We start from the raw sequence: 17,512 nt of genomic DNA on the forward strand, positions 1-17,512 counted from the left end.
AGAAGTTTAGAGGGTCAGAGTTGGATATTTGGGCCTTTTAGGCACATTCAAAAATGATTATGGGATTTTTATACTGTGCTTACTCAGCTGAGCCCTGTTCGCCACCCCATGATGGAGGTGGCGAGCACATGTTCAGAATGTTTATTAATATGTGTTATTACTGTCACAATGATCCAGCTTAGCTAAGGAATTTGTAGTCTTTTACAACAAAGAAAAGAAAAACTAACCAAACACAGAGGTGTTGAGACAGAGTGTGGAAAAAAGTTGCCGAAAACATTATAAGCCAGTTGTGTGTAATAAAATGTGTCCAGTGGACTAATTAGAATTTCAATCATACATGCACTTTACAACTGAGTCCAGTAAAAGCACAGATTGATGAAGAGACATATCAACAGATGAAGCTAACTAGTATATTTTGACCCAAATGGCCCAGGACAACTGGACCTCACACACAGTTCAAGGAGACAGTGAAGGGTATGAGATTGAGTGAGGTGCACTCTGTACACTTATATTACAAAGTAGGTCATATACCCCCCTTGGATGTTTTTAAGTTTTTTAAGTTTTATTAACACTGAACCAAACTAAATTAATGTGAAACAGAAACAAGTATCTACAAAGTGATCTAAATTAAATACAAATATATAACACAAAGACTCTTTAGGATCTAAGTCATGACTGGTGCAGCCGGTTTAAGAAGTCACATAATTAGCTGAATAGAGATCACCTGTGAGTAGGTAAGGGGGATCAGTTGATTACAGTAGAAATGCACCTGTTTCTAGAAGGTCCAACTTTTTCTGAGTAAATATTTATATATACCATGAAGAGCAATCCGACACTTTGGACCTCACTTTGGCATTAAAGGACATTCCTCTGTGGATCAGTGTCAAAAAAGCCCCATTAAATCTAATTTGATTCAATGTTGTAAGATATTAAAACATGCATTCCAACCATGCAGTGAATATCTTTATAGGCACTGAGTAGCAAACACATTGGTCAGTATGGTGAGAATTCTTTGGGCTGCATTATCATCCAATTTTTTTCTCAAAATCAAACTGTTGGAGTCAAAGTTACGGACTTTCAAAAACATTTAGAGACTTTTAACAAGCTTAACAAGAACTACTCATGTAACTGTATTTATGGCATGTATTTATTAATGTAGAGGAGTGTGTAGTGTATTTAGGATCAGTACGATCCCCAAAAATATGATCCTAAAAAAAAGAAAATTTAAGTATTTAAACTTGATGACTCTAGACTTTTTAACATATGTAACATATGTAAATGCAAATAAACAAAGAGTATGTGTAGGTTTAGAACAAATAAAAAAATAAATGTGTTCTCTAGAAATTGGTAAATAAAGCATACTATTTTGACTCTATCTGTTTAGGGATCTGTCTATTTGCTGCGAATGAATTCACCTCACTATGTTGGCTGTGTATCAGATCTGACTACATAAACAAGTCTTGTGATAAAAACATAGGTGGTCTAGTTTGGCTGCCTGAGTAACATTTTTAACACCAGAACACTGCTGCAATGCATTTTATCAAAGCTTAAAAGGAAAGACTATTTCCTCAAATAAAAGAGAGAAGCCAGGTCTATGATGAAAGCAAGGGTGGATAAACTCCTGTTTTATAATGCGCATAACAGTTAAGCATAAATAATCGTTACACAGAAAGAGGAAGGAGACAGACATATATTATATTTTAGACACATTCAAAGTAAGATGTGTAAGTGCGTGAGGTGACTTTAAATTGGAAATTCTACTGTTTGCTTATTCTACTTTTGCACCTGCAGTGAATATGATGGTCAGCTAAACACCTAAACTATAAAAAGATATTTCCTGCAAATCTCCTCTCATCTTGAATCAAACAGTAATCACATTGAAACAGCACTGCTTCAGTCAATACACAGCAGCCTTCAACCCTAATAATGTGACAGAAGACATAACCAGGTTGGACAACAAACTGCTCAGCTGATTTGGTCCTGGAGGTTGTGGGTAATCCGGTGTGATTTGAGGCTCTTGACTGTACATCTTTGACAACTTAATATGCAGTCGGCTGAATGGAAGTTAATAGGAAACATGCTGGCTGCAAAACCACATGGGGCATGTGTGTGTGTGTGTGTGTGTGTGTGTGTGTGTGTGTGTGTGTGTGTGTGTGTGTGTGTGTGTGTGTGTGTGTGTGTGTGTGTGTGTGTGTGTGTGTGTGTGTGTGTGTGTGTGAGCGAAGGATGTCAATGGGACGTCAATGTTCAGAATGTGAGTGTAATTCTTTCGGTTTCCTGAAGAAACTTGCAGCATGAAAACAATGTCAGAGGAGGATTACACTAACATGAGGTTTCCTGCTCAGGTCATGTGGACGTGAACCTGATGTTGAAAGAGAAAGGCAAAATGAACACACTTATATGTGCATACAGAAATGGCTAAGGAGGCAAAGAGTGTCTACAATTAGTTAGAGAGCTGGGGATTCAGTTTCCTGTCCGTGTTTTGAAATTTCCTCGAGAAATACAGTGATCGCTATTTTTTTCAACTCACAGCATGTCCATTGCAGTCCATTTACAAAACTTTGGAAAAACAAAATACAAAGTTTTGCAAACTGAAATCCTCAAACACATACAGGACCGTGCTGTCCGCTCTTAATTTGATCCTAATTTCACATACAAATGTTTGTATTCATCTGTGGTGAAACTTACATGTTTACATACATCACTGCAGGCTCTTAAAATAATAACTGAGTAACGCACCTATGACCTACTTAAAAAAAGGCATTTAATGTAGCGCTTTTATAGAAAGGTGCTTTATAAGTTTGCATGGTTATCAAGAGCTTGCTCATAGAACAGGAAGAGCTGAGGATCGCCCCATCAACTCTGCAATAAACAGACAACCAGTTCTTCCTCCTGAGCCTCATCTGCTTTAGGGTTGACCACTCAGTGATATGTTCCGTCACAGGCACTTGAGTCCCTCGACGTCCTGACTGTGACAAGACAAATGAGGTTTGAGGTGCCTACAGAGATCACTTTTTACATCTGAAAGCGAAGGGGGGAGTGAAAGGCAGTGCCATTGTGTAGGAAGAAAAATAAGGATGAAAGAGTTCACAGTTCCTGCCGTCACAGAAACCACATAACCCACAAGATATTTCTTCTCTATCAAACCGACAGGCATTATCGTAAACAGCTCCGGGGGGTTTTGGAATGTCCTCAGATCCATCATGGCCGAGTGTTCAATGTTTCCCTAACCTCACAGTGGAGAGAAGGGTCACAAGCTTCGCTATTGGAAACAGGTTGATCACTGTTTCCTTATGTTTGAACGGGAGACAAGCAAAAGCAGAAAGGGAAAAAGGAAAAAAATATATATATAATCATTTATCAGCAATGAGACCCAACTGTTCCACAGCAAATAACAGCATGCAATACATCTTTGTTTATTAGTATATCCTGCAAAAAAAAAAAAAAATGTCTGAGCAAGAATGAGTGTGAGGAAGAGAAAACGGATATCATCATTCACGGCTCATTTTGGAAGACGTCACGTACAAAAGGCACAACGATCCCCGTTTAATGAGTCATTCCACTGTGATGCAGGTCCAAGCAGACTGTGTCTTTGTTGCCTGGTTATCAGACTCCTCTGCTGGAATTTAACAGACAAGCATCATTAACTTAGTGGAGAGCTGACTTCTCAGCTATTTCCTTTTGTAAGGCAGTCATGCCCCGCAGGCAATTATCACTGACACACTCTGACTCCACTGTAAAAAGGTGTCGTCTACAAGGGTTTAATAGAACTATCGTTGAATACAAAAGAATCATTCAAATTTCAAGTATTTTAAAGTCTTTCTGGTTTTTTCTCAGAGCAAAAATCTCCACTGAGCAAACATGCAGATTCACATTTTCTTCACAAGCCAACAAATAACAAAGTAGAGCTTGTTATCTGTTATATAACAAATAACGCATAACAAGTGCTACATATTACCAGTGAAATGTCACTGAGTAGTGGCAGGAGCCATTGTCTTCATTATGAGAATGTCTACATTTGCTACTTCAATTCCATTCAACTTTAGTCAACATTCAACATAGTCTTATTATTCTAGGATTGTGAAACCTAATACAAAATTATATTTTGCTAAAATTCTTTACATACTTTAGTTATTTTATAAATGCAAGGCTTTAATTTATATTAATTATTTTCATTTTAAATATGACTTAAAATAAAAAACATCATAAATATTGAATATTTATGTTTATTTACAATATATCCTTGTACATCTTATTTCTTTTTGATAAGTGAAAAAATCTCCTAGTGTAATAAGAGTATTAAATTTATTTTTCTGTTTTGCTTCAAGAATTGCCTTTGATCTATTTAGCAGGATTTTTGTAAAATATTTGTAAATTTCTTAATCAGCATTTGGTACATGAAATGAGAACTTTTTGCCAGTTGTAGGGATTAAAGTTTGACTGAAGTTTAAATATTACATTAAGCCTCTTGAGACATTTTTTACAGTGTAATCATTTAAGAGCCAGGCCTTTGAAAGCGACATTTCTCTGAACTCTGATGAACCACAGAGAGCAGAGTTCAGGCAAATCTGCCAACATTTCTCTAAAGCATATCATAATTTGTTCTCTTGAATCTGCTTTCTCTCAGCTTCCTCATTGTTTACCATTATTCTGGGTGTATTATTGTATTCACCGTCTGTTGTGTTATGTGTTTGAGTTTTTCAGCACATCTGTAACACTTTCTGGTGACAGAGGAGACTCCTAGGGAGTCAAGGATGTCTCCTTGGCGCTTTACGGTAGGAAGCTCTCCATTCAGTATGTTTGTGGAATTCTGATTTGTTTTATAGAGATTAATAGTGGTATTTTGTAACATTTGGTTTTCTCCTTTCTGTATTATTCTGTATCCAATATAGTTTTTTCATGAGAAACTGCATCAGAAAGCTGTAATGTTTTCATTTAATAAAATCATCATATACTGCCTAGGGTAATTTAGAAATATTGTGTAATTTTGAAATCTTTTAGTGGTTTGATACCAAATTAGGTCTGGTTTAAAGCCAAAATAAATTAATGATAATGTTACCAAATGAGTCAGTTCCTGTAAAGCCAGCCATCTGAGCAAGGTAACGACAAGCTTCTCCCACCTGTACAGTTTTCTAAGGCATTGGTTTAAAGTAGAAAACAAATAACCTCCCAGCATTTTCGTTTTCAGCAGGGTTATTAGAGTAAGCCAACAGATTATATTGGAATGGACTTTCCTGGCTGACCCTCGAGAGGTTAAGTTTTTCTCATACCCAGCATGAGGTCCAGATCATGAACTTTCTCTACTTGGGAAAAGGGCAAAGTGAAGTCCTCATATGTGTTTCATAAGCCTCCGTCTCACATGGTCTCATTTCATAGGTGTGATGTTAAATACAGTGTATGGACACTCTGGCAGGGCACAAACACCAAAGGAAGTGACCAAACACATATAACTGAACTCCCATTCTCATTTGGGCATTACAGACTTGGGAGACACTGTGTAGAAATTCTCATGGCTCAGACAGGAGGCAGGGTCATTCAGTGTGTTTGCCAAGAATTCAGACATATCTTCACCACTTATTCCTATGCGAACTTGAACCATAATTATGGAAATATGAATGGATAAATCTTACATGGATTCCTCTGGCATTACAGCTCTCTTCTGACTTGTTCCAAGAAAGGTAGCAGTGGCATCAAGTTAAGAGATTCAGGCTTATTAACAGTAAGGTCACCAGTTGAAATCCCCAGATGGGCTGAAAAATGTGGGTGGGAAACACACTGACACTTTTCCATTCCCTCAACAACAATATTCTTAACCCCCATCTATTACAACAGAGCTGGTTGGTAGCCAAAATGTGTCATGTGCAGGTCCGCTTCCAGGTGTACATTTGCTGAAATGAATGGCATGAAAGGATCACATGGAAATCTCTCTGGATGAAATACATTTAAATGGGACCTATTATGCTCTTAATATATTAGACTCTATATTTCTATTCTGGGATTCCATTATAGTAGATTCTCATGATTCACAGTTTTTTGTTTAAACAATTTAAAAAAACAACAACTTATATTAGCCCTTTATGCAGCCCCTCTGTCTCTAACAAGCAGTCTTTGCTCTTGTATGTTTAAGGTCACCATCCTCATGTGTTAAGTTATCATTGATGAAAATGCAACATTTCCTTCTTTTGTTGTATCATATCAAAAATAAAACATGTTTCTTCCAAACTACCAGAGCTTTGTTAGCAGTTCTACAATGTGGTCAAAACAACAACATATGGAGATATTTAGGACTCTTTGTTAAGCGGATAAGTTATCAATAATGCTGGGAGGAATAGTACAAGCAGAAACATCCACAGTGATAAAAATGAAACAACTCACAGCAAGATCAACGCAAACCATGGATGGTGTGACTACCCTCCAAGGAAATGGAAAAAAGCCATAATGTTAACAAAGCGGAGCAGTGAACAGATGACCATATTAAAAAATCTGCCACAGACTGAAAATAAAAAGAAACTGTTGGAAAGAGCAGTCAGACTCACTGGGATAACCCATACATACATTTACCTCATTATTTCACACTTTGGCCACGTTTAATATGAACATCAAAACCAAAATTGTATGAGCATCTTCCATGATGTATTTAACAAAATAACTATTAATAATAGTGCTGGTAAAAAACACTGATGAGAACCACACACTCAATATTTTCCATTTTAAATGTGGGTTTATTGCCCAATGCTGTCAATTATTTGACCCATTAAGTCCAGATTTGAGCAAAAGGGAACACATGCAACTAGTAAAGTAGGATTAACATGCAGCAACCACACAAGCAGTCAAGCATGACAGGCTGAGCCACCTGTCCATCGAATAATAATATCAAACCTTTGTTGAATTTAAACAAGAGGTGAAAATTACAAATCACTTCTGCTAATTTGAATAATTTTATTCGGTTCAGATTTGTAGTTACTGACTGTGTAGTTTGGTAACTTTTTACACAATGCCATTTAAATGCACATCAGCATTTTGAACACATCACTAAAGACATAATTCTAATTCTGGCTGTCTTCAGTTCTGGCTGTCTTCAGTTCAGTTCAAGCTCAAACTATATCAACTCATTGTGAATTTCATTGCACACCTCACAAAAGACTGGTGTGGATACACTTGGCAATGAGCTCTCCATCTACAGGGTTAAATTTATATCTAAATATTCACTGGTAGTCTTGACTTTACAATAACAATGCAGAGGCACCTCCTTACATGGCATCCAACAAATGTTAGTTAAAAATAGGAAAGGGGCATGTTCCTCTTTTGGCTTCCCCCCATGTCAAAGAGAGACATTTTCTCATGACTGATGGCTTGACAGTTTTATAATATAGACGTTAAACTGACAACAAGTGAAATACATGGTCCACTGGCCCAGTTGGTCAAACTTGATTCATAACTTGGAAATATCTTGTCTCATGAGAAACATTTGATGACCACAATGACCCATTCAAAATACATAGACACCCACATACAGTATTTATACATGGATATACAGACTCTCAAATTTACAGCAGCCTCATTTTACAGGGTAATTTTGGGGTGCGGAGTTTATCAATTTGCAATTAGTAGACAAATCACCTGAAGTGCTCACTATGGTTGGGAAAGTACAATAAAACGCTACAGTGAAAAGGAACTGAGCCGTGACTCCCTTCTGTGGAGAGTCAGGTCACATGATTTGACAGCCAGAGAGGGATGTCACATAGGTCGAAGGTTGTGGAACTACCTTGGGTGGCATAGTTTAGTTTTCCCCTACTAAATCCTCCCTCGGGGAGCCATGAGGAGACTTATAATAGATGTGAACATGGGCAAACACATGCTGATCTCTCAGTACCCCACTGTGAGTTAAAGCCCAAGCACTATTCCCCTGTTAAACATCCCAGTGCACTGGGAAAAAACTGGTGAGAGATTTCAATTATGAGTGCATTTATTGGAGGCACATTTAGTCACAGGAGACCTTCGGGGTATGTCCATGTCAATGTCAAGTTTAGTAACATGTTATTTTATAGGTCATTTAATTTTATCCATATTTCCTGGAATTTTTTTGTGTTATTTTAAGCTATGTAATGTTTAAATTTTAGGAAATGTTTCAGAATGGGTGATGCAATTTGGTACAAATTAAAAGAAAAATGGAAAGAAGATTTAGGTTAGTTTATATTTGGGTTAATACGTAGTTGTTAATTAGCAAAAATACTGAATACTTTCAATTCTTAACAGAATGAATAAACAAACTTTTAAGTGTAAAGTTTGAGTGTCAATATATTAGCACACTTAAATGATTTTTTCCCCCTTTTTTTGTTTTTTGAAAATGTATAATTTGTTTGGGTTGGATTTTTTTCTGGCAATTTTATATTTTCTTGATGATATTGCTCCTAAGATTCTGTAATGCTTAATGATTTTAAGTCACTGAGTCCAGTTGACTATTTATACAGTGCTTTCAACAACACATGTTTAGAACAAAGTACCTTTTAGAGAATACAGGACATAAACAGAGCAGTTATCAGACAATCTCTCAGATATTGAATAGACATGAGGGGAGGGAGTCTGCAGGCGGGGTAAGGTTAGTCTAAAGGGGATTTCAGGAGGCCACAGGAGGCTACTAAACCAAAATAAAGACTGGTGCTTTCCTCAACCATTCAGCGCTCGCTCGGTCTTCACTAGATGGCCTGATAGCCACTTCACTTGTAAACAGCTGGTAGATCCATAACTTGAAACAAGGGCCGTCACTGATACTAGACAGACAGCATTAGACATGGCTTGCTGTCGCCTTATGTAAACCACTTTGAAAAACTTTAGGGAGGACCAGATTAAGTTGGGAACAGCAAATAGAGATATAAATCTGAATGAGAAATTAGAATTCAGGGTCACAGCTGCCCTAGTCATTAAAACAGTGCATTCTTTGTTGGAGAAATATGGCCTTTTGAAGTTGAGATATGCATCAGAGTCGTGTGTAAGTTTGCATGGTGAGCAAAGACAGTGATCTGGAAGTGTGTGACTCCAATAATTAATCTGTCCTTTTTTAAAACATGACTCACTGTGGAGTAATGTCCTCAGCTGATTATAATCATAAATCTTTCACTGACACTGAAACATTCAACATATATAATATTGTGCATACTTTTGAAATGATTCCATCTGTTTGTGTTGCCTTGCTTGTCACAAGCGTCAACTATCAAGTTGCCAGTGGTTGAGTATTGCATCTGGGAAGCATCAGTTGCAAATCCAGAGGTACTGTATTGGTCAAAAAGCTAGAGCACTGGGAGTCTGTCAAGCGATAGCTGGATGTCCAAGTTGTCCTGATCTTTAGATTTACTCAGGGGTATAACAGCAGAAGTATTAATAAAATGTACATCACATTTAATCAACAGGGTGAATTTAAGAGCTGTATCAAGAGTTGTTAAACATCAATATGCACCTCAAATGTCAGACCTCAGGTACATTTACTGTATAAAAAAAATAAAAAAATAAATAAATAAAATCAGAACATGGTTGAGATGTCTTTTTCATGTCGGCAATGTTATTATGTTGTTTTCTATATTTGATTTCAATAAATTATGAGAATTCCTTCCCCTCTATGCTTGTCCTATAGAAAAACACCTTTATTTGATAGGACAGTAAAGAGGTAAAAAGGTAAGGGGGGAGAGAGGTATGTGACATGCAAAACAAGTTCCTGGCTTGGATCAAACCGGGATGTTATAGTAATAGTAGTGTAATGCAGCTTAACTTTTTGGCTAGCCTTCAAACATATTTTAAGACATATAAAAATACTTTGTGTTTTTTCCCCAAAAAATTCACCTGTCTAGTTAAATATTCCTAACATTACATCTACTACTTACATTTAATATCTATATATCAAAATCTATTAACATGTAAATATTGTTCATTTGTAAAGTTTAAATGCTGGATGCGAGACGTCTCCTACTTCACTGAAATGTTCATTCTCACTGTGCACTGGAGGCTACAACTTTCCACATCGTACTTGTGTTTGTTGCATTTTGATCACAGTTGGCCTCCAAACAAGCCGTGATGTCACCAAATCGCTCTCATATGTTAAACTTGGATTTAAGGTGGGGACACTTCCCCTTCAGGACATGAATGTGAAAACAGGCTTCTGGGTCAAACTCTCCACATATATCATTCTGCACAGTGAAGATCAAATATCAAAGTGAAGAAATAGGCAAAACACATTTTTTGAGTAGAGTGTGGAGTTTAATAAGTCAAATGTGCAAAAAGTGCCAGCAGTGATCAGTTACTGGTGTTAAAATACCACTGAACAACTTTTTCTTGCAACTGCTTGTTTTGACCAGCGCTGCTTCCCAGGCCAATTAATCAGGGATTCATGTGTTCTAGTATCCTTATTCAAAACAAGGAGTCTTCTGGCATTATGTTGGGGGGTTTATATGTGTGTGTTTATACATGTATGCATGTGTGTGCTAAGCATATCACTGACTGGGTGTTTAACCATATGTTGGGTGTCTGCCCAGGCCTCGCTGTCTCCCTTGATGGGTCTGTCAACAGAGCATGACCATTCACGCCGCATGTTTATCTGTTAGCTGTGAAGGGAGTGATTACCTCTGAAAAGAAAACTCAGTGTTAAAACGTCATTAGTCTTGATTAGCTATATCTTTAATTATTCATCTTAAAATTAGCAAAACCAAATACTGCCATCTGTTCTGGCAACTGTTGACCACACAAGTGAACAGAATCTTAAATACAGAGCAAAGTACTCGTAGGCTGTCTACATACAAGTGACACACTGCAGTATGAATGGAGGGCCAGTGGGGGAGTGTCACAGGCAAGAAAAAAGAAAGGCAATATTTGCTTATTAGCAGCATTGTGGTTTAGATATATAAAAAGAGGAAACACTAAGAAGTGAAAAAAAAGTAGAGAGGATGAGCAAAACAGTTGCTGGTTGGCTTTTACAGGCCCTTTTTAGTTGGTTAACTCATACTTCTGCTAAAAAGTGAAATCATACAAAGTTAATTTGAGGTGAACTTTAGATAAAGGGCAAATCAAATAAAAGAGGTCAAATAGCAAGCAGGTATCAAAATGAAGAGAAACAATAAAATAACAGTAATATAAACAGAAAGACTTGAGAAAGGTTGGTGTGTTTTTTGTACCATTTTTACCCACGGTCATGCCATGCTGCTGTGCCAAAGTAAGTATGCACTCCTGACACAGGCATTTCAAATAAATAGTTCAGCAAGCCAATTCAAACCTATTAACATGTTAACAAGACAAGATCAGTTATTCTTTTATACAAAGTACAACATAATAAATGTTGAAATAGATTCCTTTGCTTTCATGTTGTCATTTAATGTATATGCTATGTCAAATATAAGCAGTAGTATGAGAGTTTGGGGATAATTGCTGAATAAACTTAAGCTATGACATGAGTTTTCTTCAACAGACTCTAGGTGAGTGAGCAGTTTGGAGAGCAGCACATTAAATGTAAGTGCTGTGAAACCCAAAAGCAATCTGTCTAATAACTTTGAAATTTATAATTAATTTTATATACCTACACATGGGAAACCTTGGTGTTAAATATGGGGCGGTGAAACTGTACACTTAAATTAAGCCTAAAATATCATGAGCATTACTTTTAAACTTTGCTCTCCATGATCTAAAAACAGTGAGGTTCACAAAAGCAGCATGCCTACAAGGCAGCCTTTGTTCCTGCTTCTCCTTGGAGGGCTGCACCCTGCTAACTAATGCAAAACCACTTTACTCAAACAAAGGCTCATATGCACCAACAGCAGATACATCATGTCAGTCCATCCCTGACACTGACGGAAAGATCTCAAGACTAAAGAGGGTCACGCTGTTACAAATTAAATTAAAGTGCATTTGCTGAGGATTGTTCAGGGGAACTGGGGTGGTTATGTTGACAGTATGTAACACATGTGCTGCACAAATGTAGATTTGTCTTCATGTACAATGAGAGACCATGTAAGTCATTCATCATTGTACATTCCTGTTAGCTGTATTTGTGATTGTTCTTGATTGAACTGACTGATGTGAGGTCACCTGAGGATTGGTGCTGGAGGGTGTAAAGCCGCAGGGAAAGTCCTGTTCACTGTCAGCCACTGTAAAGACAGCAAAGTGCTTCAAGGCCAAGAAATGGCCTGTGGTGGTACCTAGCTACAATATACTGGTCAGCCAATAAGATGAATAATAGGAAGTTTAAGTCAGTGTTTACTGGAGCACATAGCTTTGATTTTGAACTTCTTTTTATCACCTTACCACACATATAGTGGTCATATAGAGGTGTTCGATAAATGTGTAGATGGATCTGAACTGAATGATATGAAGTGGAAATGAAATGGTGTGGTAACTGTTTCGAATAGTTTTCTGCTGAGCCATTAACCTTCTGAACAGTACATTTTTAAGCTTAGTTGTGTACTGAATGGAACAAAACAGCTTGAGCCATCAACCAACTGAACTTACTACTGAACTAAAGACAGTATCAGTAGCGACTGTCATGGAGGTATAATAAGTGATGTTTTCACTTACTGATGTAAATACTGAGGTGTGTTTGAATGGGGATGCAATCACTTAGCTTGGAAAAAGTGAACAAACACATAGTCTGGGACGAGAAAAACTTTAACCAAATTAAACAACATTTGTAATTTCCACCCCTCATGTCTAACAGAATTTTAACTCAAGGTCAACTTAATTTTTCCAGAACTTCCAACTGTATCTCATGATCTTCATCCACAAATAGCAATCACTTAGTTGACATTATTATGTGACCTAAGTATGGAAGTTTGGTCAGGCAGTCATAAGTTGGGGGAGATGGTAATGTTTGGCATCACATACGAATGGCCTTCTTAATCTTTCTATCAATGGATCATATGCCAATCTCGTCAATGGGTCAGCATTAAAAATCCTGACAAAAATGACTTTTATTGACCAAGATTGTAAAAACTGAAACATATTTGTCAAAGTAGAATGCAGACCTTTTCAATGCAGCAGAATCTATTATTTCATTTAACTTTAAAAACTGCTCACTTAGAGAATTAATTAATCAACAACAGAATCTACAATAATTCAATATTTATCTTTCCATCAAATAGCAATTTAGATTCCATATGCATGTCACATCTTCACCCTAGTGTACAAAGATGTTGATTTTACCAATAAGGATTATCACAAGGTGTGTAGTTCATGAGTTATCACATTAAGTGTCCATTGAGTGTCCCCTAAAAAAGATGACATATTGAGGCTTATGACTGCTATATGACAAACAGGAGATCGCTTATGTCACAGTAAAAACAAACCTCCTTATCATGCCTGGAATCTATCACTAACACTTTGCCTCTGTTTGGACAAACTCAGAGCCCATGAACGGTGAAACTACGTAAGGTCTATGGAGTGTTTCTTTTCCTCATCAGGACCAGATGGCATCAGTCATTAGTTAAGAACTTGAGCTCAGCTGGAAAATGTTGGATTTCACAGTCAAAGCTGTTGCCTTATGTGACTTAGCTACCTATAGTTGATGTCAATACAAACCAGATGATCTTTAACCCATGTCTAAATAGTCATATATTGAAAATAGTAAAGATATACATGCCCTACAGTGTTTATTATAGTGTTATTAATGACCTTGAGAATCATTTTCACAGAAGAAGAAGGAAGGCATTAGGTGAGATGAAATGAGCCTAATGTGTGTTGAAGGAAAAAAATAAATAAACATGCCTTGGTGGAGGGAACAACAAAAAAGAGCCTCCAAGATCAGCATAACATATGAAGCCTGGGACTTGTGTGGGTCTATGTAGCTTGGAGTCCAGGTGTCTGCTGCCAGCTGAGCAAATAACACCACATGAGGAAAGCAGAGGGTCAGGACAGGAGAGTGGAGGCAGATAAAGGACATTTATATTCACTGTTTGCATTAGGAAAGATGGAAAGGTGGATGGAAGACTGGGTGGGCATTATTCCTGCTGTGCTGTGATCATTAACACTACATGGCCAAAAGCATGTGGATGCCCAAACATTACAGCCATATGTGGATGTTAAGTATCATACTCCAAAACAATTGGGCGTTAATAAGCTTAAACTCTTCTGGGAAGGTTTTACACAATATTTTGGAACATGGCCACAGGAATTATGCTCCCATTCAGCCACAAGCACATTAGTGGAGTCGGCCACTGATGTTGGGTGATAAGGCTTGGGCTCCAGTCTGCATTACAATTCATACCAAAGGTGTTGGATGGGGTTGAGGTCACAGCAAACAACGAAATATTTTTATGGACTTGGCTTTGTGTACAGAGGCAATTTCATGTTAAAACAGGAAATGATCTTCCTCAAACTGATATCACAATGTTGTTTAAAATACTACACTGTCCAAATATCTTTGGCCATTTGTGTAGATTGAAGAGATTGATTTAAGCACAACTGAGGAAATCCATTTTATTTTTGTTTATGACCTTTCTAACATATACAGACAGTATTTTACACAGTTGATCAATAGCAATATTCTAGATGGAATATTTTTGTTTTGATTAAATGACACATTATTCAATGAGACATGTGTTGTATTTATAATACATGCAGTATGCAGATCTCTAACAACTTGCAATCTTGCAGCTCTTTTATTGCTACATTGTACAAGTCAAAACACTATGCAGTAAATAGATTTATGTTCGGCGGTTTCTCAGAAACTACTTGATCGATACTCCAAGCTCTGCTTTTTCATGTTCATGAAGCAGGGTCATGATGAAAAAAAATTAAAAAAACCTTTCTTGGATGAGTAAATATATGTAAATTGTAACTTATAACACAAACTGTGTGAAGTTTCAGGTTGATATACAGCACATTAGTTTTGCAATCATGATAGGTCCATAACACTCAATTAACACAGCTGATTTTGAATTAAACAATCACTCCTGACCCATCATATTACCCCACTGAATTTATTTTTGGAGGATGAGGAGAACATGCAGAGTAATAGTGAGCGTGGTAGGTATGCCAGTACAAATATCATAGTAATTTGACATCTAAATTACCCCAATTTACACTCTCTGTGAGGTGAAGAGACTATATAAACATACTATACTGAATCCTACAGCGCTGCCAAGATACAGGGGTAAAGAAATCTGTATTTATTGAAAAATCAGTGCTGGAATTTAACCAGATACTGTACTGGTACTCAGCAATACACATACAATGTTAGACAATGATGAAACCGGAAAGATCTGCAGCTGACATTTCCTGAATGGTGATGTAAAGGAGATGGCCAAGGTCACATCATAGTACGGTGAAAATAGAAAATAAAACCACTTTGGACTCAGGCAACTAAAATATATTGTGTTGGCCGTAGCTAAGATATCAACTTAATGTGTTTGTAACTGAGAAGAAGAGAAAAGAGAGAAGAGAGAAGAGAGAAGAGAGAAGAGAGAAGAGAGAAGAGAGAAGAGAGAAGAGAGAAGAAGAGAGGAGAAGAGAAGAGATGAGAAGAGAAGAGAAGAGAAGAGAAGAGAAGAGAAGAGAAGAGAAGAGAAGAGAAGAGAAGAGAAGAGAAGAGAAGAGAAGAGATGAGAAGAGAAGAGAAGAGAAGAGAAGAGAAGAGAAGAAAAGAGAAGAGAAGAAAAGAGAAGAGAAGAGAAGAGAAGAGAAGAGAAGTACATAAAAGAAATTTAAAAAATCAAGTTGAATGCAATGCAATAGCAGAGCAGAGTATAATAGAGGAGCAGAAATGGTAAAAAGAGAAGAAACGTGACATGTATACAGAATACATAACAGAATACATTTGTGGTAGGAACAAATCTCAGTCAAGTAGAATTAAGCTGGGTTCAGCAGAGTAGAGTTAAAAAGAGTATAGTACAGTAGATTAAAGTTAGATTTCCACCTCCATCTACTCTCAGTGTGCAGACAGGGAGTCTGTTTACCTGCACAGTGTTTACAAGAAAACCTGGAATCCCCCTGCTGAACAATATATCGTGGACGTGTGCATGTGCAAGTGAACTGTGTTTGTTTGTGTGTTTGTGTGTGTGCATTAGTGTGTGCCTGCATGTAAGTAACAGTGCCTGTACTCTGACTGCATCTCTAATTCATTTAGGTGTGACCAGCTCTGTTTGGAGCCGCGCCTCCTGCATTCTCCCAGCTTGCCTCCCTATGCTGGGCAGAGAGGTCGAGAGAGGGAACAGCCCTGACCTCCGGAGCTCACTGCGGAAACAATGGCGACGCGCCTCGGGTGACAGCGGGAGACAGGAACAGGCACAAACACAGGAACCGTCCATTCTGCCACTGAGACAGACCTGCAGAGCCCTGAGAATCTGGAGGAGGAACTGTCTCTCTCTCTCCCCCTTACTCCATTACTCTCTCTCCCTTTTCTTGATATGCCCTAATAAGACAAAAAAGTGACACACTCGCTGATTGTATGCTGTTATTAGCTAGTTGTCCCTGAGGGAGAAACTCTGAGCGCCACAGAGTCGTAGGGAATGGGATAGAGATATTTTAGGATACAATGATGGTCTCTTTCAGCCCATATACCTTTTATAATGCCAAGAATTTAGGAACTTATTTCCAGAATGAGGACAGGTTTGTCTGTCAGGTATCTTTACAGAAAACAAAAAACAGAAAAATGCAAAAACTAAAGGTAAATTGAGTCTATGTGCCCTACACATACAGTTTATGCTTGCATGGGTGTACGTGAATGTAGAAGGAAATACCAGCCAATATCCTGAAGCAGCGCATAGCTGAATAAATGGGCCTTGAGTTTGGACTACAATACCAAGATTGTATCTGATTCTTTGAAAATATATCAGATTGTAAAAATCTGATTGATCCATTGCTACCAAGCGGGTTGACCCAGGTCTGAAAGGTGAAGCCTATGTGGAAGTGACTTAAATCTGTATTCTTTGTAATGGCCGTCATAATGAAATCCAATTGAATGAAAGTGTATGAGAAAATGACCTTACTTCTCACTTGATTTATTATTCCAGTAAACATTTTCCTAATGACTTTATGGTCTCAATTGCTAGTTTCAAGTCTTCTTCAATACAGCATGATGTTAATTTTGTAAATTATTGTCCTATTTTGAGTTAAATAGATAATAAAGCAAGGTATGCTTTGGGGTGTGACTATAATGACAGTGACAAGTCATTACCAAGGCAACAATGTTGGTTAGGTAACATAACCATGGTGTAACCTTAAAAGTATTGATCAACATTCGGTTGAATTGAAAGAGCCTCTTTTCAGTTTTTACAGGAAGTTCATTTTGTTTTAATAGTTCTAAGGCTGCTTTTCACTAGTGAGATTTAGCATTAGCATTCTCATAGTTAACCATAGACTGTAAATGTACCATGCTAACCAAGCCATTAGCTTGTTAGGGTTAGCTCCACATCTCATCCAAATATGGTCACTTCAAGGCTCCAAAAAGGTTGGCAAAGGTCAAAATGCCAAACTCGAGGCTTCAAATTGAGAGTCCACAAACCAGTGTGTGACATCATGGTGGCCTGGTCTGTTATTTTTT

The sequence above is a fragment of the Scomber scombrus genome, chromosome 2 (assembly GCF_963691925.1).
Source record: "Scomber scombrus chromosome 2, fScoSco1.1, whole genome shotgun sequence".
NCBI classification, from domain to species: Eukaryota; Metazoa; Chordata; class Actinopteri; order Scombriformes; family Scombridae; genus Scomber; species Scomber scombrus.